This window comes from Prionailurus viverrinus, chromosome X (assembly GCF_022837055.1).
Source record: "Prionailurus viverrinus isolate Anna chromosome X, UM_Priviv_1.0, whole genome shotgun sequence".
Taxonomy (NCBI): domain Eukaryota; kingdom Metazoa; phylum Chordata; class Mammalia; order Carnivora; family Felidae; genus Prionailurus; species Prionailurus viverrinus.
This window is the reverse complement of record NC_062579.1, coordinates 86,570,048-86,594,486: the sequence shown is the minus strand read 5'-3', so window position 1 is coordinate 86,594,486 and position 24,439 is coordinate 86,570,048. Positions and strand designations below refer to the sequence as shown.

The 24,439-nt window shown below is 41.2% G+C and overlaps 1 pseudogene; it reads right to left on the bottom strand.

Annotated features, from left to right (window-relative positions):
* Window positions 1–6,439: 6,439 nt before the first annotated feature.
* LOC125156926 (14-3-3 protein epsilon-like) lies at window positions 6,440–7,106 on the bottom strand (annotated as a pseudogene).
* Between the last annotated feature and the right edge of the window lie 17,333 nt (window positions 7,107–24,439).

Sequence of the window (24,439 nt, the reverse complement as noted above, 5' to 3'; positions counted from 1 at the left end):
CATGATGCCCTCAATCCCGCTCTGCAATTTCATTATCTGTACAGCGTGGATCATACCCATTCTTCATAACTAGCAGAGCTGTTTTGAAAAAGAGAATGACGTTGCTAGACGAAGACAGGCCCTGAAAAATTTAAAAGCACTACCCTAATATAGACTGCGGTTATTAATATTTTTCCCTTGACTTGATTTTTAATCAGAAGGCGTAGTAACATTGGAGCCAACCGTAAAAGCATTAGCGACCACAGTCTAATGAGACATCAGGGGATGGCAGAAGGTAGGACACAAAGATCTATCAGCATCTATAGAAGTCGTTCATTTTCTCATAAATGCCAAAGTAAGAGAAATTTGTTCGTCAGTGGAGAAGCTGATGCTGTTATTTATAGAGCTGCAGTAAGCTGCTCACTAGTTCTCCGTCTCCAAATCTCTACATTTGTATTTTACATTTATATTTAGAAGTCTAGCAGATACGTCTTCTTGATGTTTTTCAATTGTACTTGAATACCCTGTCACGACCAATTCTGTAGGCTAGGTAGCTGCCTATATGCCATACTTCCAACAGTGCAAAAGGTTCTTCCTTCTCTGATCATACTTCTACATTCCTAAACAGGTCAAGACCATTTGAATCAACTTGTATGAGTTTTCCTGGGAAAATTTTGACCAGACTAGGGTGTTCTCTTACACCGGAGGAGAAATATACTAGGAACCATGCTGTAGGGATTTATTTTGTTGGCAATTCAACGTCAATGCCCAGGAAGCAATGGAACGAGCGAAAACATGGAGAAAAAGCTCTACAACGATGTTCTATCGTGCTCTAGTGAAATGTAAAGGAAGCAGAGGGAGAGAGGAGGGACTCCAGGGGACTGCTTGAGGACAACAGAAGGGATGGAGAGATGGGGTGAACAGAGGATCAACTTGAAATCCTTGACCGCTTTGAGATAAATCTGAAAACAGAGAGAGAGGCCACATCAAAACAAAAACGTTACTTTGTCATGCTCTGGGTGAAGCTAGATATTCTTCAGTTCAGAAGCCACCTATTTACTGCTTGGACACTGTGATAAAATCTGCAAGGTATATACAAGTTGGAAAAAAAAGGGGGATCTCTCATCTCCAAGAACCAACACGTTTTATAATCTTCTCCTAGTATTGCTCATCTGTAGGCATGTACACCTCCCTACTGCAGGATCTGAAGCCATACCTGAAGTCAAATGTCTGAGATCCCTCAACGCTAGGTCTGGGTTTCTGGGGGTTATCTGGTTCACTGGAACCGAAGCCTTGTCTGGATCCTGAAGACTGGATCCTAGAGTACGTTTGGGGCCTTGAAAAACTTTCCACATGTTGCCAATTATCTTTTTCTGTATTTCCTCCGGAGTCTTGCTCAAAATTTCATATAACACCTATAAACACATGGTGCTGCAATAAATCTGAAATTGCCAACCACCACTCTGAAGCGTCCTGTTTCTGTAACTTTCCACACCAGATCAGATTCCTTAGGACTCCACTGCCTGCCAAGATAAAGCACAAGTTAACCACATCTGATTGAATACTCGAATTTAAACTATTGACCATCCCTCTCAGGAATTAGTTTTAAAGTCACGTCAGCAAATCATCCCCATTCTACCTGTTCACCTGTCCTTTCCCCACTAGCTTTGAAATTTAGCCTACCTGGGTATTGCAGTCACCTTCGTAGTTAATCATTTTCCTGATCATTGTCAAAATATATATAGACATGTTCTACTGTGTCCTGTGCGCTCTTACAATCCCAAAGTAAAAATTATTTTTATTTTCTTCTCATCTGCAAATCAGAAGATCAATTTATGGCCGCATAACCATCTGTTGTTTCCAAGAAATATCCACAATGTATTTACTGACATCCTAAAAAAGGTGAGAAGGAAGGAAGGAAAGAGGGAAGGAAGGAAGGAAGGAAGGAGGGAAGGAGGGAAGGAAGGAGGAAAGGAAGGAATGAAGGAAGGAGGGACGGAATGAAGGAAGGAGGGAGGGAAGGAAGGAATTGTTATTTCTTGGAATAACAATTTCTTGAAATAACAATTTCTTGTTATTTCCAAGGAATATCCACAATGTATTTACTGACATCCTAAAAAAGGTGAGAAGGAAGGAAGGAAAGAGGGAAGGAAGAAAGGAAAGAAGGAAGGAAGGAAGGAGGGAAGGAAGGAGGCAGGGAATGAAGGAAGGACAGAGGGAATGAAGGAAGGAGGGAGGGAAGGAAGGAAGGAATTGTTATTTCCAAGAAATATCCACAATGTATTTACTGACATCCTAAAAAAGGTGAGAAGGAAGGAAGGAAAGAGGGAAGGAAGAAAGGAAGGAAGGAAGGAGGGAAGGAGGGAAGGAAGGAAGGAGGGAAGGAAGGAAGGAGGGAAGGAAGGAAGGAAGGAAGGAGGGAAGGAAGGAGGGAAGGGGGAAGGAGGGAAGGAAGGAGGGAAGGAAGGAGGGAAGAAAGGAAGAAGGCAGGCAGACTTCATTAAGCACAGTGAAAAATTCAGTATTCTGGATGTTGGCTTACATTTCAAGTATATTTCAGAAGGAACATAAAAATGTGCAATTTATGACACAAATGTGAAAACTTCCCCCTTGATGCAAACTTTCTTCAGTATTTGTCAGCTGGAATGCAAAACAAAACAAAACGAAACGAGACAAAAAACACCGTTCTCCAACTGTTCAAGGAACACACTTATTATGCTGCATCAAGACACCATTAATGCAGAAATAAACATTTTTTAACATTAAAAATTTATATTTGTGATTTACAGTAATTGTTTGCTGCTATGATTCAAGCACTTATCTTTTTAAAAAAACACTGCCCTAGATGGCAGGGGGGAATAAACTAGCAGAAGTCGGAGTACAGAACATGAAGGTGTAAATTGCCTTCAGAAGTCAAGTCTAGAGAAAGAGGTTACAAAACAAATTTCACATTCCTGCTTAGGATCGAAAGTGAAGTCTAATTATAAGATAATGAAAGTTATTTTCTTGTGTGAGACATCAAGTGACTCCAATGGCAGCTACCAAAATTGAAGTGCACCCAGACTTACAGGAATATCAATAAAGTTAGAGTAAGTGTATGGTCTCATAAGGTGCCTGTGTGAAATAAACAACATGTTCGTTTTGGTTATGAGTTTCAATCATATTGGCTTACTGAATATCACCCCATAAATCGTTCAGTGATGTGCCCAAAGACAGAAACATACAAACGGACCAGAATACAAGTTTCTATTCTCATATGAAATTGTAAAAATAGCAATTTCAACGTCGTAGAGAGTATTGGGGAAGTTTCACAAGAAAGATATATCACACAACTAAATAATTCATATTCCTTTTTTTAGGTTACATCTTTAGTTTTTTCTCCTTCTTAGAGCTAGTGGTAGCCAAGAAAACTACTTTCTTTATGGACAAAAGACAAATTATGACCATAAACTAACCAAAGAGAGTGATAGAGGCTTTAAGAGAGAAAGTGGCATAAATTCAGGTTTATAATATCACTCCTTCCTGGGGGGGGGGGGGTCATAAAAAGAGTAAAAAATTAAAGTATCATTGAAATTAAGACCGTATATATACGGTCATATAACACAGCTTGGAGGAATATCATGCAGATATAAATTATGTTGAATAAATGAAAAAATATACACTAAGTACCAACTATAGAGAGAACAGTGTAATTTGATGGGACTGCAAGGGTAAGAAAGAACAAAAAAACCTCACTGCTGTTTCTCAAGTTGGATGGGCAGTTAAAAATATTATGTCAGCCAGGAAATAGGGGAAATATAATAATGTCATCTAATGTTAAAATGCAATTAAAGTAGAAGATTGCCGATTTTTTTTTATGGGCCAAAAAACTGGAACGGAAGACAGAAGTACATAATAGGTGAATGCCAAAGAAGGATATAGAAGAAAACCCCTTATGAACAAGAAAGGATACTCATAAAATGGGGATTCCAAATCGGGATAGCTGCAATGCCTGATAAAAGGAACAACAAGGGGGGGCCGGGTGGCTCAGTCGGTTAAGCGTCCGACTTCAACTCAGGTCACAATCTCACGGTCCATGAGTTCGAGCCCCGCATCGGGCTCTGAGCTGATGGCTCAGAGCCTGGGGCCTGCTTCTGATTCTGTGTCTCCCTCTCTCTCTGTCCTTCCCCCATTCATGCTCTGTCTCTCTCTGTCCCCAAAATAAATAAAACCTTAAAATTTTTTTTTTTTAAATTAAAAAAATAAAAAATAAAAAAAATTTAAAAAAGGAACAACAAAATATTGACAAAATACTGACAAATAGAAAAGAAAATCTGCCAGAAACGACAGAAGTCCTAAGTCTGCATAAGCGAAGGTTTCACTCTTCCAAGAAGAGTGTATAATGACAACACAATACAGAGGTATTCCTCATTATTTCACTTTGGAGGTGGAGAAGGACTATTGTAGATACCCAGCTAGAAGAAGAAGATCACTGTCTCCTGAAGACATTCTTGGCAACAAGTCCAAGGAGGAGTGGTTTAAACTGGGTTAAAAATAGGTGCTTCAATTTGTGTTGGTTTGTTTTACTTTGTTTCATTTTTACTTTCCCCACGTCGGAAGAGATCGGCAGGAGGTTCTTCCAGAGTTGGCACAGTGGCTCAGTGATGTCCACAAGGATCTGGGCCCCTTTATATCTTGTCATATCGCCATCCTTCACATGAAGGCTTTTCTCTCCAGTTTTTTCTCTCCTGGTCACATGGCTATTGTGTCATATCTCACCAAGCCCTTACACAGCTACACCCAATAATTATTTCTACACCCAATAATTTATTTCTTTTTTATTTTTTTATTTTTTTATTTTTTTTTAATGCTTTTATTTATTTTTGAGACAGAGAGAGACAGAGCATGAGCAGGGGAGGGGCAGAGAGAGAGGGAGACACAGTGTCCTAAGAAGGCTCCAGGCTCTGAGCTGTCAGCACAGAGCCTGACGCGGGGCTCGAACTCACGAACCGCGAGATCGTGACCTGAGCCGAAGTTGGACGCTCAACCGACTGAGCCACCCAGGTGCCCCGATAATTTATTTCTTTAAAGTGTATTTATTTATTTTGGGAGCGAGAGCGAGTGGAAGAAGGGCAGAGAGAGAGAGACAGAGAGAGACATAGAGGGAGAGAGAGAGAATCCCAAACAGGCTCTGCACCAAATGGTGCCGAGCCCAATGCGGGGCTCGAACCCAAGAACTGTGAGATCGTGACCTGAGCTGAAACCAAGGGTCCGACGCTTAACCGACTGAGCCACCCAGGCATCCCAATATTGGGCACTTTTAATTAAGATTTGCTTTCTTTAACTTTAATGTTAATCCCATGCAGTGGTTAAATAAGGCCAGTACAGATTCTGTATCTGTGGCTCCAGATGGATATCCAATAGTACAAATGAGCTTCAAGTTACATATAATGAAAAAAAAAAAAGTTGAGGGAGTGAAGTGGGGGAGGGTCCCTGGGGGAAGGGGAAGGGGAAGAAACAAATAATATAATGCCCATGAAGACTTTTCCATACCACCTTCAACAGTAGCCTGTTTGAGAGGAAGGAAAAGGATACCACTTACACCTCCCTAATATGATGAACCCGTCTTGTAGATGCTTGCATCACTTAGAAGTCTAATGGCTTTTGACCTAATTTCTATTTCTTTTTTTAAGTTTATTTATTTATTGTGGGAGGGAGTGGGGGGAGGGGCAGAGAGAGAGGGAGACAGAGAATCCCAAGCAGGCTCCGTGCTCTCAGCACAGAGCCGGACGCGGGGGGCTCGATCCCCCGACTGCGAGACCATGGCCTGAGCCAAAACCGAGACTCGCGTGCGTAGCCAACTGGGCCACCCAGGCACCCCTGTAATTTCTATTTCCAATGGTGGTCTTGCCACATTTGGCAGGAGATAATATGGTAATGCTGAAAAGGCTTCTGTGCAGTCCTGTTAGTGTCTTAAATGAATCTAAAAGAAATGCATTCTTTCCTTTAAGAACTTTTGAACAATGTAAAAAAAAAAAAAAACAACCCAAAAACCAACAGGGCAGAAACCTCAATTCTGAGACCAACTATAAAAGTCAGATTTGGTGTTCCTTAGTGACTCTGGAGGAATTGCCAAGGGCGGGGTGGGGTAATGGAAAGGAGTAGGGTGGTCAGAGGTGGTTTCTCTTGATGGCTTTTAGGTCTCACTGCCTTTCGTCTTCTACCTCCTGCAGAAATTCTTTTTTTTTTTAATTTTTTTTTTTATGTTTTTATTTATCTTTGAGCTAGAGTGCGAGTGGGGGAGGGGCAGAGAGCGAGGGAAACCCAGAATCCGAAGCAGGCCCCAGGCTCCGCGCCGTCAGCACAGAGCCCACGCGGGGCTCGGACTGAACGCACCGCGAGATCACGACCAGCGCCGCAGTCGGACGCTTAACCGACGGAGCCACGCAGGCGACCCTGCGGACATTCCTTATTCTGCTCTTTAACCATCACCCTGCACGTCTGAAGTCCATAGTATCAGATTAGAATGTAACAACCGCATCCTGAGGATAGAGTCGCCAGAGCTTCTTTCACTCTGTGTATCCATTTCTGTAATTGTATCATCAAAAGCCACTTTGGCCAACCTGCAGGCATGGTCAGAGGAATTAAGAAAGTCACAGTAGAGTATGGAAACTTTGAGAGCAAGATCTCAGTGGATGAGGGACCACGGTCGAAGTTCTAACGTTGCAGTATCCTTAGCAGCCTTAAAGCCACTGTGATAGCCCCCTTTTCATTTTATAATGAGAAAACCTTGGACTCGCCAGTGTTAGCTGCTGGAATGAAGTGTTTGCCCAGGGTGCATCCAAACTGTCAGAAAACATTGGCCCTAGCTCAGTCGCAACCACTTGCCAAGATGCCTGAATTGTTTTTAGTTTATCTACTCTTTCCATGTTTTCTTCTATCTGCTCAGTGCTGCTGCTGATTCTCCAGGAAGATCTTCTAGCCCACTCCAATGACATTTTTATATGCAGTAGGTAGGAGGCTTCTTCCTTCGACTATCATCTCGACATTCGTCCCTGCTACTTTCTTCATTCATTCTACCATTTCAATCTATCATTAAGCCCGTTTGGCCAGCGTCACCTGGACGCCAGATCCTCCCGAGCATCCATGGTGGCAGCAGTTCCGGTGGGGTCTCTGTGACAGATCTAGCAAAATTCTCCTCGCATCTTTTAAGCCAGAACAAGGCCATACATATCACTACACCAAAGCTGTAAGGGGGTCTAGGGAAGTGAGGACCTGACATTCCCATGCTCTATTATTAACGGTGGACTCTGATGGCCAATAAGAAGTAAAAGGGGATTGGCTAATGTGTAGGCAACTAAAAGTGGCTGCTAGCACTATGCACAATAGCCAAATTATGGAAAGAGCCCAAATGTCCACCGACTGATGAATGGATTAAGAAGAGGTGATACACACACACACACACACACACACACACACAATGGAATACTGCTTGGTGATTAAAAAGAATGAAATCTTGCCATTTGCAACAACATGGATGGAACTAGAGTGTATTATGCTAAGCGAAAAAAGTCAGGCAGAGAAATACAGATACACGATTTGACTCACACGTAGAATTTAAGAAACACAACAGATGAACACAGGGGAAGGGAAGGAAGAATAAGATAAAAACAGAGAGGGAAGCAAACCATAAGAGACTCTTAAATACAGAGAATGAACCGGGGGTTGCTAGAGGGGAGGCGGGTTGGGGGATGGGTTAAATGGGAGATGGGGGTTAAGGAGGGCACTTATTGGGATGAGCACCGAATGCTGTACGTGAGTGATGAATCAGCGGGTTGTACTCCTGAAAGCAATACTACACTGTATGTTACCTGTGAGAAATAAGTCCACTGGCCCAATCAAAGGAGGGACGCGGAGACTGGGAGCACAGTGAAGCAAGGCTTTAGTCAGCTGTTCTTGCAAGAGCAGATGTCTGATGGACAGGCACACCTGGGGCAGTTACAGCAGGCAATTTATCTCCTAGCAGGAAGTCCCTCCCCTGATTCCTCATTGGCTGAGTACCACAGAGGTTACAGCCTTACCCGGAAGTCGCCTATACCCATGTAAGGCAAAAAGTAGTCTGATTGGAACAAATGTACCTTCCTGAGGTGATGCAGAGACTTCCAGTCCCTCCTCTCTTTACTCTATGGCACATGCTCATTGCAAAGCCCCTCCACAATAAGCCTGCGAAATGGAGAGGGGAAGAAGAACCAGGAAGTGAAGTGTCTAAAGGTTTGGGACTCCACCGTGTGTGTGTATGTGTGTGTGTGTGTGTTGGGGGGGGGGGTGTACATATTTCTAGTAGGTTGTAAACCTGCAGTTAACTGGACAGCATAGTTTTATTTAGCATTGCTGAAAATGAATCATCTCCCTTACTTCTCACATTAACTAATCTGAATTTAGGTAAATAAATTTAAAATGTAAAAAAGAGAAAAAATAAATAAAAGTGTCTGCTATGGTCATCTACTAAAAATAATGATTGGGCTATTCTTAGATTTTCAGATTCTTAGATTCTTAGATTCTTAGATTCTTAGATTTTCAATAATACAGAGGCTAAAAATAAAAATAATATCAGAAAAATTTTGTAAATCATATATACATATACACACACACGGGTATACATACACATGTATATATGTGTTTACACATGTATATGTACATATAAGTACACAAATCATAAGTCTAGGGGCGCCTGGATGGCGTAGTCAGTTAAGCGTCCGACTTCAGCCAGGTCACCATCTCGCGGTCCGTGAGTTCGAGCCCCGTGTCAGGCTTTGGGCTGATGGCTCAGAGCCTGGAGCCTGTTTCCGATTCTGTGTCTCCCTCTCTCTCTGCCCCTCCCCTGTTCATGCTCTGTCTCTCTCTCTCCCCAAAAAATAAATCAATGTTGAAAAAAAATTAAAAAAAAACCAAATCATAAGTCTATATAATTTATTGAATTTTATATACAATGAACATAGTTATAAAGTCACCTGGATTAAGAAATAGACTATTACTAGCATCCCAGAATCCCCTCTTTTACCGATCAGCTCTCCAGATGTAAGCATTATCTCAACTTCCAACATCTCTTATTAATTTTGCCTGTCTTAAAATTTTCTATAAAAATCAAATAATTTTTTTTATAAATTGAAGAATACAATATGTGCATTCTGTTGTGTTTGGCTTTTATTAAGTCACTTTTGCACTAATTGAAGTTGAATTTGGTTCATGCTGAACTCTTTCCCCTATTGTAGTAGTATTACTCAATAAAATCTACCCTTACCACTTTAAGTAGTATCTGGATTTATTTATCTTTCACAGCAATTAAGGACATAGAGCATAGCCAGGCTACAGTGTTTCAAATCCCAGCAGAACCACCAGCTTGGTCAAGTACATAACTTCTATGTATCTCAGTTTCCACATCTGAAAATAGGAATAATAATAATAATAATAGGTTTGTAGACAGGATCACATGAGCTAATCCACGTAATTAACTTAGAAGAGAGCCTGGCACATAGTAAAGGCTACATGATGGTTTTACTAATTACTATCACTGTTCCTCAGCAACGTGCTTCATAGAAATTGGTGGAAAATTGACATAGAGGGAAATATCTGCATAAATATTTGTAATGTTTCTGTCAAAGAGTGACTTTTAAAAAATATCTTCATGGGGCGCCTGGGTGGCTCAGTTGGTTAAGTGTCTGACTTTGGTTCAGGTCATGATCTCATGGCTTGTGAGTTCGAGCCCTGAATCAGGCTCTGTGCTGACAGCTCAGAGCCCGGAGCCTGCTTCAGATTCTGTGTCTCCCTTGCTCTCTGCTCCTCCCCGGCTCACGCTCTCTCTGTCTCTCTCTCGCAAAAATAGACATTAAAAAATTTTTAAAACGAGTCATCATAAGTTAATAATAGGAATGAATGTTCTGATAGAAATGTTGGTAAAAAGCAGCAACAGACAATTCATAACAAAAACAAAAATCCGTCAATAAATGTATGAATGCAATTCGACCAAAGAAGAAATGCTAACAAACAAACAAACAAACAAATATATAAGAACGAACAATGAGACATCATTTATCTTTCTGAGCCTGGCAAAGATGAAAGAATAAAAGAAAACTAAAATATCCAATGTTGGTAAACATGTAGGAAAATGAACACTCATTCTTGGTCTCTTAAAGTTTCAAAATAGTACAATTCTCCAGAAAGTTATGTCAAGGAGTAGAGAAATTTGTATATGTGTATATATACTAAAGAAATAACCCTACTAGGAAGATATCTTCATAAAATTATTGGAAAAAGGAAAAATATGTATAAAAATAGTAGTCTTTGAATTGCTTATAAATGCAAAAAAAAAATACAAATGCAAATGCCCATCCATAGAGGTTTGGTTAAATAAATTATGATATTTCCACATAAGAGAATGTTAGAAAGCTATTTACAAATGATGCTACTTTATTTAGTGAATAAAATTCATTGACTAGAGAAAATGTCCACAACACAATGATGCATGAAAAAAGCAGATTGTGGAACAGCATGTAAAAATGTGAGAGTTTTATCTAGTTGGCAGGATTTCACTGATATAAACAAATCATCTTCTAGTTTTCATATTACTTGAATTTTCATAAATATTTATTTTTGGAAGCTAAAAAAAATTTGAAAACAACAAAAGTGGCACGGTCTTAAGTAGTAGATGAAGAACGAATATAGAAATTTTTAGGACAAAAGCAGTGAGATTAAAACAGTGCTCAGAGGGGCGCCTGGGTGGCAGAGTCGGTTAAGCGTCCGACTTCAGCCAGGTCACGATCTCGCGGTCTGTGAGTTCGAGCCCCGCGTCAGGCTCTGGGCTGATGGCTCAGAGCCTGGAGCCTGTTTCCGATTCTGTGTCTCCCTCTCTCTCTGCCCCTCCCCCGTTCATGCTCTGTCTCTCTCTGTCCCAAAAATAAATAAACGTTGAAAACAGTGCTCAGAAAGAGCCTGCTTTCCCAGCATTATGTAGTAGGACTGCTCGCAAGGAACATCCTACGAGAGTTCAGTTAGAAAGGCACCTGTGGTCTTAGGGCAATTTGGAGAAACGTGACATAGGCCCCAAATGTAACTTAGTTATTGACTAGGGCTAGGGACTAAAATTAAAAACAAACAAACAAACAAAAAAACAAAAAAACAAAAAACATATATATATGTTCCTTCTCAAGGAGGAGAAGACTTCCTTCTTGAGCAATGTCGCCATTGGTGAGCCATGGCACTATCGGTTAGAGATTAACTGGACCTAAATACAGACTTTGAGTGATTGTAAAAGAAGATGATTGAGGGGCGCCTGGGTGACTGAGTCAGTTAAGTATCCGACTCTCGATTTCGGCTTAGGTCATGATCTCATAATTCTTGAGACAGAGCCCTGTGTCAGGCTTTGCAATGTCAGCGTGGAGCCTGCTTGGGATTCTCTCTCTGCCTCTCTGCCCTTCCCTAGCTCATACACTCTCTCTCTCTCTCCCTTTCTGTCTCTCTCTCTCAAAAGAAATAAATAAACATAAAAAAATTTTAAAAAGATGATGGGAAGTGAATGAAGAGAACACTGCATTAATACATTTAACCCTTACCATGGTCCTCTGAGGTAAGGACAATGATTTTTCCTACTTTGTAGATGAAGAAACTGAAGTACAGAGAAAACACACTCGCTCAAGGTCATGCGATTACTTATTAAAACCCCAGCCTGAGGTGTTTGGGATGCATATGTGAGAGTGCTTGTCAAATTTAACTCGTAGCATGTGGAAGAATAAGAATATTGGCAGAAGTTGTAAACAGGTGGTTCCGAGGCATATCCAGCTTGTCGATCGTTTTGTTTGGCCAACACAGTGTTTGCCGTTTGCTTGTTTATTTCATTTAGTTTTTAAAATATGGTAGATGTTTTAAAGTCACAAAAGTCCACATAATATTTCAGACCAGCAGTTGTTTTGTTTTGTTTTGTTTTTTTCTTTTCAGAATCAGAAGTTCTGGCAATACTCATTCCTGCACTGCAGCCATCTGTCGGGGCTGAGCTGAGGCAGTCCCCTTTACAAGAGGCACACACTCACCACTGAGCTTGCCTTCCTCCCTTATACCATCTGCACGGCCATATTGGAATTTATGGCGTCTGCTATAACACACACAAAGACCATTAGTAAGGGCCCTTAATTGTCTGTAAAGATTAAAAGACGACAATTTACTCTTTTGTAACCCAGATATGACTGTCATTGGGTGAAGACAGAAACGATTCAAGCTAACCGGTAATACATCCTGTCATTTTCTATTCCCTGACAAAGAAAATCCACTCTACCAGCAGTGTTGTTGTTGTTGTTGTTGTTTTTCTCAGAGAGGGAGAGAGTGCACACCTGGGAGAGCAGGAAAGGGGCAGAGGGAGAGGGAGAGAGGGAATCTTAAGCAGGCTCCATGCCCAGTGTTGAATCTGATGTGGGGCTCGATCTCCTGGCCATGAGATCATGGCCCGACCTGAAATCAAGAGTCAGATGCTTAACCAACTGAGCCACCCAGGCGCCCCTCTACTAGCAGTATTAAAACACTGAGATTTTGGTGATGATTTTGTTCTGGGAATGGGGGTTAGGTTTACGTCACACCCTGAAGGAAAATTATAAGAAAATATCGGTGAAGTACCTCTGTTGTTCCTCTAAAGTTCTCCTTCAACCATCAGTGCCCCTGTTTCCCCCAGGCCTGGCTTTTAGCCAGTCTACTTTGTTGGCTTTGGCTTCCCAAATCAAGCACTCCACACCTCCAACGATCCCTCCTTTTCCTATGTAGAGAAATTCCACTCTTTCTTATTCTTTTAGCTTATAATGTAACTCCACTAACAAAGGGCCGACCTTAGGATCAACTTGCTGTAGAAATTACACGGTGATTATAAATAACAAATTATTTACATGTTTCCCAGTCACATGTTTCCCCCTTTTACGCTTGTATTTTAATTCCTCCAAAGTCATGACTATTCTGCATCATTGAGACAGCAGTAGACTTAGAGAAAAAAAAAAAAAAAAAAAAGAACCACATTTTACCCTGTGTCTGCCACCTGCTAACTGGATAACGTAGGGTGAGTCGCATACCTCTTGCGTTCTGTGACTTTTCTTTTGTACGATGAGAATATAATAAGCACACGTCCTTTCTAACAAGGTTATTATTAATATCAAGTGCAGTTTCTAGCTTGAAAACATGTAGAAAATAAAGATTGTGATTCAAAAAAAATTAATGTTTATTTACCTTTGAGAGAGAAAGAGAGAGAGAGAGAGAGAGAGACATAGTGCAAGTTGGGGAGGGGCAGAGAGAGAGGCAGACACAGAATCCGAAGCGGGCTCCAGGCTCCGAACTGTCAGCACAGAGCCCAAAGCTCAAACTCACGAACTGCGAGATCATGACCTGGGCTGAAGTCGGACACTTAACTGACTGAGCCACCCAGGCGCCCCAAAAATGTAATTTTTTAAAGTGCATTTTCAAATGTTCTGGAAGTTAGGTTTTCATACGATGAACATCTTTCTTGAACTAGTATACTCCATGCACCGTGTTGGATGTTTTGCAAACACTTCTTATTTTAATTTTCTCTGCAACCCGTTGAATTAGCAGCGATGTGCATTTTCCACTTAAAGAAACTGATGCCCGGGCAAGTTAAAAAAACTTCCCAAAGGCCATCTGTCGAGTGAAAAGCCCATGTTCTTTTGATGACACTACAGTGTCATCTGCCCATTAATTTGGAACTCTCTGGATGTGTCTAGGGAGGATTATAAAATTATTTGACTTTACAAAAACATTTTTTTTTAATTTTTTTTTTCAACGTTTATTTATTTTTGGGACAGAGAGAGACAGAGCATGAACGGGGGAGGGGCAGAGAGAGAGGGAGACACAGAATCAGAAACAGGCTCCAGGCTCTGAGCCATCAGCCCAGAGCCCGACGCGGGGCTCGAACTCACGGACCGCGAGATCGTGACCTGGCTGAAGTCGGACGCTTAACCGACTGTGCCACCCAGGCGCCCCTACAAAAACATTTTTATACTCAGGTACGCAGCCTCGGGGGTAAAGATGCTAAGCCAACTGAGGATCTTTTCTATCAAGGACTTAGTGTTTAAGTACAGTATTTAGTGTAAGTATGGTATTTATATAGCAATCAATTCTATTTACAAATAGTCTTATTCTATTCAGTGTTACCTATCAACCATTTCTGGCTTCTTGCAAACCGGGAAGCAACCACAGAAGATTAGGCTCCAGGGGGGTGGAGACAAACTATCATATACATGTGATTCTTTAAATACGCTGGAACAATATGGGGCCCCTGGGTGGCTCAGTCAGTTGAGAGGCCAACTTCAGCTCACGTCATGATCTCGAGGTTTGTGAGTTCGAGCCCCACGTCGGGTTCTGTGCTGACAGCTCAGAGCCTGGAGCCTTCAGATTCTGTGTCTCTCCCTCTCCCCCATTCACGCTCTCTCTCTCTCTCAAAAATAAACATAAATATACTAGAACAATACTTTGGACCAAAAAAGCTGATGGGGCTAGTGGATATTGTGCAGGTAGGAACTGCACTGAAAGCCCCCAATGACCACCAAACACATCAAGCCTGTCTTTTGTTTGGTTTGCATTTTCAAATGGTCTTGGGCTAAAATGGCAACCCTGTCTCAATGCATCCTTGTCTTTGGAGAGGTTCTCGGCAATGCTCTTCGACGGACAGCATTGGCAGAGGACAGAGTGATTTAGCAAAAAGCACTGAAAAGAGTTCCACTTGGTGTTTTCCAATGTTACAGAAGAAAGTGTTTTGAGAAAAAAAATATTAATGTTCATTTCTACTCACTAGGTGAGAATTGAGTTTCCAATTTGATTGACAATGTTGTGATATCAGAATAAAATTAAGTTTGTATGCTAATAAGAGATGTTTCCTATTTCATTCTTCTGGTAATACTTCCAAGGCCTCAATTCTATTTTGGCTGAAAGTAATAACAGAGAATTAAATGCTAATGTGATTTTGCCCCCTCCGCTATCCATAGCCAACTGTTTTCTTAGGCACTTCCCTTTTGGATATAAAAGTTTCTTTGGATATTAAGTTTCTCTAACCTTAAGACTCTAGAAGATAATATCTGGCACGCCTGGGTGGCTCAGTCGGTTGGGTGTCCGACTTGGGCCCAAGGTCATGATCTCACACTACGTGAGTTCGAGCCCTGCATCGGGCACTGCGTTGACGGCTTGGAGCCTGGAACCTGCTTCCGATTCTGCGTCTTCCTCTCTCTTGGCCCCTCCCCTGCTCTCCCTCCCTCTCTCTCTCTCTTTTGCTCTCTCAAAAATAAATAATAAACATTTAAAAAATGTCATCGGCCATCCCCGCTCTCCCTTCCTCAGGCTTGAGGCTAGTATATAGTTAGAGAAAGGAACAAACACAATCGGCAATGGTGACTTCTAACTTGTTGAAAATGAGAAATCTATAGGAGTTCACATGGGGGGCCTCAAGGACATGTGGAGAAGCTAGAACTTAGAAGGAAACTATCTTATATATGCTGATAGGACCAAGAGAAAAGCTGAACTGTGATTTCTACAACAAGGTAGTTAAAAGGGCTGCGGACGTTTTTATTTTCTTTAAAGATAATGATAGTTTAAAAAAAACGTATTGTCACAGGGATAACGGTCTCCTATCGTTACGTAAATGTCAAGGGGGAGTCAGTGTACCTATTTCCTGAAAATATTGGATTGATCCTTTGTGCAAGTTTAGTACAAAGAACACTATTATGCCCAATAATAGATGTACACCAAGCCATTTTATCCCAAGTACAGAGGTGTGGTTGAATAACAACTGTACCGTAGTCTATTAATAACTACCTTTTTTTTTTTATAAATACAGAGGAACAAGGAATTATTACCTGCTGTGGCAATCCATTAACTCTGCCAAGAAAGAAGGAAAACAACAGATTCAGTCATTTTGTGATTATTCTCATTTTAGGGCATCTTACGTATATTAAGACAAGGTATGAGTGTAAAAGAGTTTAAATGTTTAGTGTTTAAATAGGCACACGGCCTTATTACATTTCAGTGAATTTTGTCTTCTTCAAAGTAATCATCTTGGCTTTATACTTGATAACTATGGGCTCCAAACTGTCCAGGACAGGTAATCCAGATGACCCATAATTTGATTATTCTCAATAAAGATGATTCACTCAAGGTAGAATGTGACAGTACTTAATCGGAATAATTTTTAAGACGTTTTACAGATATTTAGAAATCAGAAAAAAAAATACTCAGCTGAATCATGTGTTGTGATTTGGAGTTCGGCAAATATAGTTACAGGAAAGATGGCGTTATTCTAGCAACGAGTGAAATTCTTCTGGCAACTGCCACCAGAATCAGCTTATGAGTCACACAAGGAAATCACTGTTATTACTTTATCTCACTGTGAGATATGTTCCTACAGCCGAGCATAAAAGCATCTCAGCATCCCATTTTCTCTGCACAGGTTTCCTAAGCTGACTTCTGAGTACAGCGTTTCCATAATAAACTGACGTACTTAAATGTAAAAAAGAGCATGATTCCCATTCTTAGTGGTTTCCTTACTAAAGTGTTTGAAAAGGTTGAATTCTGAGAACAGGAGTATAATGAGGTCTAGGATTACATTATCACATTAAATGCATTGAAGACATTGATCCTAGGGATTGAAAATACCCTCCTCATTTTCACATATAACTTTCCTAGGGACGAATCCATGAATCTATAACAATCGAGTGATCTATTTGTGCCTAGTACTGTGGTCAAGTGCAGAAAGGCACCATCCGTTCCAATTTTAATAATGAAGGGCAGGTGAACTAAGAAATTAAATCATTAGCCTGACTTCACATAATGACACATTGGCAGTCCCAGCAGAGAAAGCCAGCCTTCTTAATCTTGACCCAGTGATCTTTCATGAATAACTCTTTTTTTTTCTCTTTCTCACTCTAAATGTGTGTGTGGCCGTTCCTGTGTGTGCTCACTCACATGCACACACGCGCGCACACACATCGTTTGTACCCCTCTTTTCTAAAATATTTAAAATCATGACAGCTAATGGTCTTTGTGCTGACCACGTTGTATCTCCTTAAGGGGGTTCAGAGTGAAGTATGGGGATGTGAGATGCAGGGAGAGAGAATGAAATCATAGCATGAATTAGGATACGTCTCTTAAAGAAAATTTAAAAAGACTGCAAATCCACAAGTAACCTGATTGGGCTCACCTATTTGAACAAATGATCCACAGAGAGAAGATACCAACTGATCAGGAGAGAAAATGGAAAAATGCCAGAGTCTTAGAATGTTACGTTTATAATTTGCTTACCTCTGGCTTACAGGCACCCTGACATATCTCACACATATACTCTGAATTGCTGGCTGAGTGAAGAATCAGTTATGCATCAGTGAGGAAAGGTAGGGAGAATGGTTGGGGTAACAGGTGCAGTCCCATAATGTCGACCTAACAAAAAAGCCCACATAAATCTGAGGACGGCGTAGAATTACCAGATTTTCTGATAAGATGTTAAAGGCAATTGTTCATACCTCTTCCGAACCACAGTTGTCCTTATCATTGTGATGCTTGGGTCCCAACAAAAATGTTTATATATTTGGGGTAAACGATCGTGATGAACTGTTACCGGCTGAATTTGTCATTCCTTATGTACAGGTAGGCAACATGTCGCATATTTTTACCAGTTTATGCTCACAATGGTCTTCTGAGATAGGTGCTATTATTATCCCTATCCTACAGGTAAGAAAATTCAAGTTCAGGGAGCTTAAGCAACATGTCTTTTATCACACTACAAAATACTGATGGAATTAAAGCTCCCGGTTAGGTTGGTCTGACTCCATTTGGGCCACATAATAGCCCTGTAGGGAAAGTGAGTAGAAAAATGGAGTCTCCTGCTAGGTTCTTCATTCATTCTTTCATTAAACAATTATTTGACCTATATCCAGGTCACTGCGTGTGCACTGAGAATAATACAGTGATAAACAAAACAGACCCGGTTACTGTTCTCGTGGAGCTCACCATTATTGGGGAAATATCATTATAAACAAAATCTCTTCCCAGCCCGGAAAACCTCTCTACAAAAGTAGCAAAGAAAAAGATTTCATTATTGAATAAGAGTAATGCACAATAAGAATGCAATGCACATTGTAGGTAATGCGCTAAAGACGTCGTTAAGACAAGAAGAAATACCACTCTTTTATATAGCTAAATAGATACAACACACTAGATTCATGATATCAGGGCACCTGGGTGGCTCTGTCAGTTAAGCGTCTGATTCTTTTTTTTTTTTTTTAATTTTTTTAATGTTTATTTTTGAGAGACAGAGACACAGAGCATGATAGGGTGAGGGGCAGAGGGACAGGGAGACCCAGAATCTGAAGCAGGCTTCAGGGTCAGAGCTATTGGCACAGAACCCGACGTGGGGCCCGAACCCACGAACTGTGAGATCATAACCCGAGCCCAAGCCTGATGCTTAACCCGCTGAGCCACCCAGGTACGCCTTAAGCGGATGACCCTTGATCTCAGCTCAGGTCATGATCTCACAGTTTGTGGGTTCAAGCTCCACGTCTCTGACAGCACAGAGCCTGCTTGGGATTCCCTCTCTCTCTCTCTCTCTCTCTCTCTCTCTGCCCCTGCACCACTGGTGCTCTCTTTCTCTCTCTCAAAATAAATTTGAAAAGAATTTCATGTTCTCATGATCACATTGCTAATTTTCTCCTCTCTTGAGGATTGAAGGTAGGTTTTGCCCTTTGGAGTCAGGTGACAGCTAAACTTAGGTCTACATCATCCTAGGACACTGGGAGATAGGGCCTTATTTTATTTGATGATTACATTTCAACAAGACGACTCTCGGGTCCTCAAGGAAATATTCCTGAGGGATGACACTGGCAAAAGTTTTGTTTAGTCATTAAAAAGATTTACATATATTTGAAGAGGACTGGGAAAGAAATTCTGAAAGAAAAAGGCAAAGGAGAATCTCTTCCCTTCTTTTCAATAGGGAGAAATTTAAGTCATTTATGTTTGCATTTGCTCTTATACCATTAAGTGGGGAAAGATAATACTAAGTAAAAACTTGAATAAATAGAGAGTTATATATTCTGATAAAGTCTATGAAACCAGTATTTTATAAGGGGAAATAGGAAGCGGGGAGGCTTAACGTAGTATAGGAATCACTCCCCAAAGAAAGTTATTTTTATGATGCATCCTGAGCTGGGGCGCCTGGGTGGCTCAGTCGGTTGAGTGTCTGACTTCGACCCAGGTCATGATCTCATGGTTCTTGGGTTCGAGCCCCCTGTCGGTCTCTCTGCTGCCAACCCAGAGCCCGCTTTGGATCCTCCTCTGCCCCCGTTTCTCTCTGCCCCTCCCCCACTCACGTGCACAGACACTCTCTCTGAAAAATGGATAAAACATTTTTTTCAAAAAGGGATGCATCCTGCGCCTGATGCGGGAATTAGTTTCTTGGTGAACAGGAGGAAAATTGTTCCAGGAAAAGGCCACAACGTGTGTGAAAGTTCTGAGATGAGAGAGTGCTCACTGTCCTCGAGTATCTAAAGGAAGGCTATTGCTAGAGCAAAATGAACTAGACAGCAACTGACATGAGGATTGCATAGGTGGGTAGAGTTACAGTATCTCTTAACCACCGGATATGTGGAAACAAGGGAAACATGACTGTCCTCTGAGATTGAAGTTTTATTTATTTTTTATTTAAAAAAAATTTTTTTTAATGTTTATTTTTGACACAGAGAGAGACAGAGCATGAACGGGGGAGGGCCAGAGACAGGGAGACACAGAATCTGAAACAGGCTCCAGGCTCTGAGCTGTCAGCACAGAGCCCGACACGGGGCTTGAACTCACGGACAGCGAGATCACGACCTGAGCCGAAGTCGGCCGCTCAACCGACTGAGCCACCCAGGCGCCCTGAGATTGGAGTTTTAAAACAAGGAGAGTAGAAAGTCGTTCAGGCCACTGAAAAAAAGAAAATGGCGCGAGGATTTGTAAGCCTGGACAGGGGCTCGAGGGCAATTAGTATTACACCTAAAGAAAGGAATTGGTCAAGATTGCCACACTGTGCACTTCAAAATTTGTCAAGAGAGCAGATTGTGTGTGACATGTTCTTATCACAATAAAAGATGACAGCGCGCTGCCTGGGTGGCTCGTTGGTTCAGCCTCCGGCTCTTGATTTCAGCTCAGGTCATGATCTCACGGGTTGTGAGTTTGACCCCGCTGACGGTGCAGAACCTGTTGGGATTCTCTCTCTCCTTCTCTGTGCCCCTCCTGTGCATGCACACTTTCTCTCTTTCTCTCTCTCAAAGTAAATAAACTTGAAACAATGAAAATGCAAAGAAATAGAGGAAGCCACACTAAATCATATCAAATCGAATTGCTGAAGAGTAGTGGCCAAGAGAAACTCTTACAAGCAACATATATACAGAGCAGCAGAGAAAAGGAGGATACCAGGTCTCTCATTAGAAATAAGACAACGAGAAGATAGTAGGGCAGCTTTTTTAAGGTGCTAAAAAAAAGTTGGCCTGGACTTTTTTATAACCCAATGGAAATATCTTTTAATAGGAAAGGCAAAATAAAGACATTTTGAGAAGGAAAACAACGAAATAATTAATTGGCATCAGACCATTCCTACAAGAAATGTTAAAAGAAGGTCTTAGGCCAGAAACAAACTTACCAGATGGATATACGCATTTACACAAAAAGAATAAAGAGCATTGGAAATGGTAACCATGTTGGGTAAATATATACCACTATTTTCTTATTATTTAAATGTCTTTTAAAATATAATGGAATTTCAGAAAAAAAAAAAAAGACCATTAGGAGAGTTGACCTGTAAAACGTAACAAAAACGTCACTAAGACAAGCAAAGATAATCTCAAGCGAGCAGTATTTGGAGTGCCCTGGTCCAAAGATAAAATATTTTGTCCCTCTGGCAAGTACATCCTTATCATAGGAGTGCAATTAAATAGAAAACCTAATAAACTCTTCTTATCCTAAATTCAGATTCATCAATTAAAATTTAGATAATATTTAGGTATTCCATATAGGGGAGAAGACAAAAGGGAGAGAGAAGCAGAGTCCTGTTCCACCTGACAGTTCTATTCCTTAATATCAAATTGCTATAAGATATTAAGTTAAGCTGAATGTGAGTTTGTTCTGTTGAAAATTCGTTCATGTCCGCCAAAGCTAAAAGTCCGTAAGTGCCCACTGGGGCAGCTCTGGGGGCTTCCTCTCCATTGCTATTTGGTTTCCTCTGGAAACTTCTATAGGCCAATTACTCATCATGGGTCTATTCACTTATTTTTCTTCACTTACAGGTTTTCATTCATCTCTTTTTTTCTCTATGTTGTTCCCCATTTATCTTGTCATGAAGATCCTTCTCCCCCAGCTGCCCATAAAACATAATGCATCTTTACCCCATATCTAGCCATTGCTGAAAATACAGATGACATAAAAGAATTGTTCTAAAAATATTTAGAGAGTAGTGAGGTCTTACTGGTTTTGTTTTCTTTTTCCTACCATCTGGCCCCCATTGTTTACTGAAGAGCAGGGGGATAAGATCGACTCTCTAACAGTGCCCTTAAGGACTCTTACTTGCTTATGATCTCAGAAACTGACATCTTCAATGACTCCCTTTGTTTTTAAGTTTTTATTTATTTATTTTGAGAGAGAGAGAGAGAGAGATTACAAGCAGGGGTGAGGGGCGGGGGGCGGGGGGGAGAATCCCCAACAGGCTCCGTGCTCGCTGTGGAGCCTGACACGGGGCTTGATCCCGTAACTGTGAGATCATGACCTGAGCCAAAATCAAGAGTCGGTCCTTAGCTGACTGAGCCACCCAGGTGCCCCTCCCTGACTCCCTTTTTGAACCAATTTTTGCCTCAATCATGTTACTATAGCTAAGTGTCTGCACACAGTATGTAGCAGTGTGGTGGGAAAGTACATATATACTGTAGCCAGGCTTCTTAGGTTCAAGTTCAGAGGCTAATCTTGGCTCTAGGGCGAGTTACGTGACCTTTTGTGCCTGTTCCCTCATTTGTAAAATAGGATCTAGTAATCTTATCTACCCCACTGAGGATGAAACACCACAGACTCAAAAAGTATCTATAAAGTACTTAAATGATAGCTAATACCATATTTTTCTATAGTTATCATTCTATACTAACTTTACTCATATGAGACAACCAGCACCCGTATGGGAGCTATATCCCCAGGAGGTAATCAGGTTTTGATAATGCCTTCTTCTTTCCAAATGGCAAGGAATAAAGTACCCCCATTATTTGCAATTCCCCATTGGTTTACATGAGAAATGGTAGTTTACATAGGCTGTGGCATAGAAAAAAGATAACCTTCAGGATCTGGGTAATTACTCCTTGAACCCTAGGGGATGGAAAACTTTTCTTCTGCCCTCTTAGGTTCATGGTCGGGACTTGCAAATTAAGCTTATAAAATACAGATGAATAGGGAAAAAGGCAAAATGTTATTTCACCTGCCCCGGGGCTTTACATACACCCAAAAGTAAAAAGATCAAAAGAAGTGGTTAGACTTCAGGGTTGACATACCTTTTGAGCAAAGGGCAGTAAAACGTGAAGAAGTGAGTAGACAAAGAAAAGCGAGTCTGGGCTTCTAGGAGTAGTCAGCGTGGGAAGGTAAATATATGGGGGGAAATGAATGGTAGGGGAGGGGTATTTAGTAAGATTTGTTCAGGCTCATCTCAGTGCTATCTCCATCGCTGGTATTAAGAGTTGCTCTCTTCTCCTTGGCATGGGAGAGGGCAACATCTTCACAAAGGAAATTTATGCCCTGCTTTTAGATAGATAGGGGAGGCCAGAAAGTTCTTCATGTGTCTGGTTTGTTTTTTTTTTTTTCCCTGCAGTTGCCTTCAACTCAAAATAATCCTTACGCCAAAGTCTCAGATCTTGAGTGTCATATTCTGGATCTCACTAGAGTTCATGGATTTTACCTTTGGGTTGGAGAGACAGAATATAAATAAACAGAAAATACGTGTGATGTTGGGTAGGTAACACATCTTTTTCTCCCATCACAAGAACACATCATAAATTTTTATTTATTTATTTTTGAGAGAGAGAGAGAGCAAGCGAGCTGAGTGGGATAGGGGCAGAGAGAGAGAGGGAGAGAGAGAATCCCAAGCAGGCTCTGTGCTGATGCAGTGCAGAACCCAATGTGGGATTCAATCCCATGAACCGTGAGACTATGACCTGAGCTGAAATCAAGAGTCGGATGGATGCTTAACCGACTGAGCCACCTAGGCGCCCTGGGATCATCTTCTGTCTAATTTACCTTACCTCTAAATGTAAACCTTTTGGAAACTTTGGATTAAGCATAGTTAGTAATAATGTGAGCATAGGGCACAACTGATTGCAATATTCTGGGTCCTAAGTATCTGACCCTAAATTCCTGGGGAGCATCTGTGCTCCATAGCCACACTGAAGATCTCTACATCGTCCTTACCCAAATTATCACCCATTACACCTTCCACTGTATACTGGTTTCTGAAGGGACCCCCTTTACTCTTGGCAGAGGTACAAAGCAGAAATGATTAACACAAGCTCAAGGAATGATCGATTCTTTTCTGGCTCAGGTTACACGCCATTCCTCCTTCCTCTTGATCTCATGGAAGGTGCTACCCTTTCTGTGCTCAAGGGAATGACGTTCGGAAAATTGTTGTTAATAGTTCACCCTCACAAAAACAAAGCATCATCATCAACATCATCATCATCTCATCATTTTCAATAGCAACAGGAAATATTAACCTAAGGTAGCAACACGGACAGTTTTAATCTGGGAGGTTAACTGACTTGCTCAAAATCGCACAAGTTAATGGCAAAGCGAGAGATTGAACCTATAGTTCCTCATTTTAAAAGATCATGCCGAACTCTGAAACAGAACTGAAAGAACCTTTAAGGGATAAGAAAGGAAAACAAAGGAAATTTTCCTCTGAAAACTTCCGGCACATAATAGATTCCTCTCAGTCTGTGGAAACACACCTATCAGGATGGGATAACGGAATTAGCGAAGGCTGAAAAATTCTGCTGGTCCAGGGATCACTTTACAAGTGGAAAAAGAGTGTTATTTTCAGCCTGACACAAGACGCTTCAAATCCTCAAATCCTCCTTCACAGCTGATCCAACTACAGGCCCAGCCAAGGCCTTTGTTTTACCAAGATAAGGGTATCGCCACGGAAACTTCACACAAAACTCTATAGAACCCAAATGGCGAGTTTCCTCACGAAAGGAGAAAAGAACATCACTGACACGGGAATATGAAATTAATTGGATCTATATTTCATTTCAGATCTCCACGTCACCGCTGATAAAGGAGTCTTTAATCTCCAATGTAGCAGGGCTCTGTATTGCAGACACAATTGACATCTATCCTCCAGACTAGCTCTTTGAAAACTGCAGCCTTCATAACCTTACCAGCATTCAGGGGGATGATT